This window comes from Meriones unguiculatus, chromosome 10, assembly GCF_030254825.1.
Source record: "Meriones unguiculatus strain TT.TT164.6M chromosome 10, Bangor_MerUng_6.1, whole genome shotgun sequence".
Lineage (NCBI taxonomy): Eukaryota > Metazoa > Chordata > Mammalia > Rodentia > Muridae > Meriones > Meriones unguiculatus.
In genome coordinates this window covers 46,630,069-46,632,192 of record NC_083358.1, presented here as the reverse complement: position 1 = coordinate 46,632,192, position 2,124 = coordinate 46,630,069, and the positions used below count along the sequence as shown (strand labels likewise).

General features: G+C 41.9%; 1 pseudogene; it reads left to right on the top strand.

The window, feature by feature from the left end:
- The first annotated feature begins 480 nt into the window (after nt 1–480).
- LOC110544857 (Y-box-binding protein 1-like) lies at nt 481–1,914 on the top strand (annotated as a pseudogene).
- The last annotated feature ends 210 nt before the right edge of the window (nt 1,915–2,124 follow it).

The following is a 2,124-nucleotide window of genomic DNA, read 5'->3' as shown; positions in this document are numbered from 1 at the left end:
TAATGCAAGTTAATTGCTAGTTAATCAACTCAGGCAGGTCAGACATTAGTCTAATTTATCACAGGAGTATACATCCTAGGTTTAACAGATACATATGACAGATTGATTATATAAAGATAGGTAGTCTTCAAAAACTTCAGAGACCTATAGAATATGGCATTTAAAAGTGTCTAAATGGCATTAGTTAACTAAATGGCATTTAGTTAAATACTAAAAACTCAAAAATTATAATTGTTATGTTTAAAAAACAAAACTGTCCATTCCATATCAAAAAAGGGGCAAGCCAAAGATAGCTAAAACCAATGTAAACACCCAGATACATGAGGCCTAGGATATACTTAAATGTTAAGGGTAAAAGAGAATTTAAATAAAGTTTAGCTATAAAGGCATAAATCCCCATTCTGTATAAAAAAAAAGGGCAAGCCAAAAATAACCACAGCCAATGTAAAACCAGATACAAAATGCCAAGGGTATGCTTAAATGCTAAAGGTTAGTTTACATAAAGTTTGGCTACAAAGGTATAACTGTATTAAAAGGCATCTGTATAAAAAAAAGGGGCAAGCCGCCGCCCTCAGCGCCGCAGACACCAAGCCAGGCTCCATGGGCAGCGGCGCGGGGAGTGGCGGCCGGGCGGCCTCACATCGGCGGCGCCCGCTGGCGGGGACAAGAAGGTCATCGCAACGAAGGTTTTGCGAACAGTAAAATGGTTCAATGTAAGGAACGGATACGGTTTCATCAACAGGAATGACACCAAGGAAGACGTATTTGTACACCAGACTGCCATAAAGAAGAATAACCCCAGGAAGTACCTTCGCAGTGTAGGAGATGGAGAGACTGTGGAGTTTGATGTTGTTGAAGGAGAAAAGGGTGCGGAGGCAGCAAATGTTACAGGCCCTGGAGGAGTTCCAATTCAAGGCAGTAAATACGCAGCAGACCGTAACCATTATAGACGCTATCCACGTCGTAGGGGTCCTCCACGCAATTACCAGCAAAACTACCAGAATAGTGAGAGTGGGGAAAAGAACGAAGGATCGGAAAGTGCTCCTGAAGGCCAGGCCCAACAGCGCCGGCCCTATCGCAGGCGAAGGTTCCCACCTTACTACATGCGGAGACCCTATGGGCGTCGACCACAGTATTCCAACCCTCCTGTGCAAGGAGAAGTGATGGAGGGTGCTGACAACCAGGGTGCAGGAGAGCAAGGTAGACCAGTGAGACAGAACATGTATCGGGGTTACAGACCACGATTCCGCAGGGGCCCTCCTCGCCAAAGACAGCCTAGAGAGGATGGCAATGAAGAGGACAAGGAAAATCAAGGAGATGAGACCCAAGGTCAGCAGCCACCTCAACGTCGGTATCGCCGCAACTTCAATTACCGACGCAGACGCCCAGAGAACCCTAAACCACAAGATGGTAAAGAGACAAAAGCAGCCGATCCACCAGCTGAGAATTCGTCCGCTCCCGAGGCTGAGCAGGGCGGGGCTGAGTAAATGCCGGCTTACCATCTCTACCATCATCCGGTTTGGTCATCCAACAAGAAGAAATGAATATGAAATTCCAGCAATAAGAAATGAACAAAGATTGGAGCTGAAGACCTAAGTGCTTGCTTTTTGCCCGTTGACCAGATGCACTAGAACTATCTGCATTATCTATGCAGCATGGGGTTTTTATTATTTTTACCTAAAGATGTCTCTTTTTGGTAATGACAAACATGTTTTTTAAGAAAAAAAAAAAAGGCCTGGTTTTTCTCAATACACCTTTAATGGTTTTTAAATTGTTTCATATCTGGTCAAGTTGAGATTTTTAAGAACTTCATTTTTAATTTGTAATAAGTTTACAACTTGATTTTTTCAAAAAAAAGTCAACAAACTGCAAGCACCTGTTAATAAAGGTCTTAAATAATAATAATAAAAAAAAGGGGCAAGCCAAAAAATAGCCACAACCAATGTAAAACCCAGGTACAAGATTCTAAGGGTATGCTTAAAGGATAAAGGTAAGAGGGAGTTTAAATAAAGTTTGGTTATAAAGACATAAATGCCCATTCTATATATATAAAAAAAAGAGAGATAGGACAAATAGCTACAACATATATAAAAACCTAGACCTAAACCTCTAAACAGCTACAAG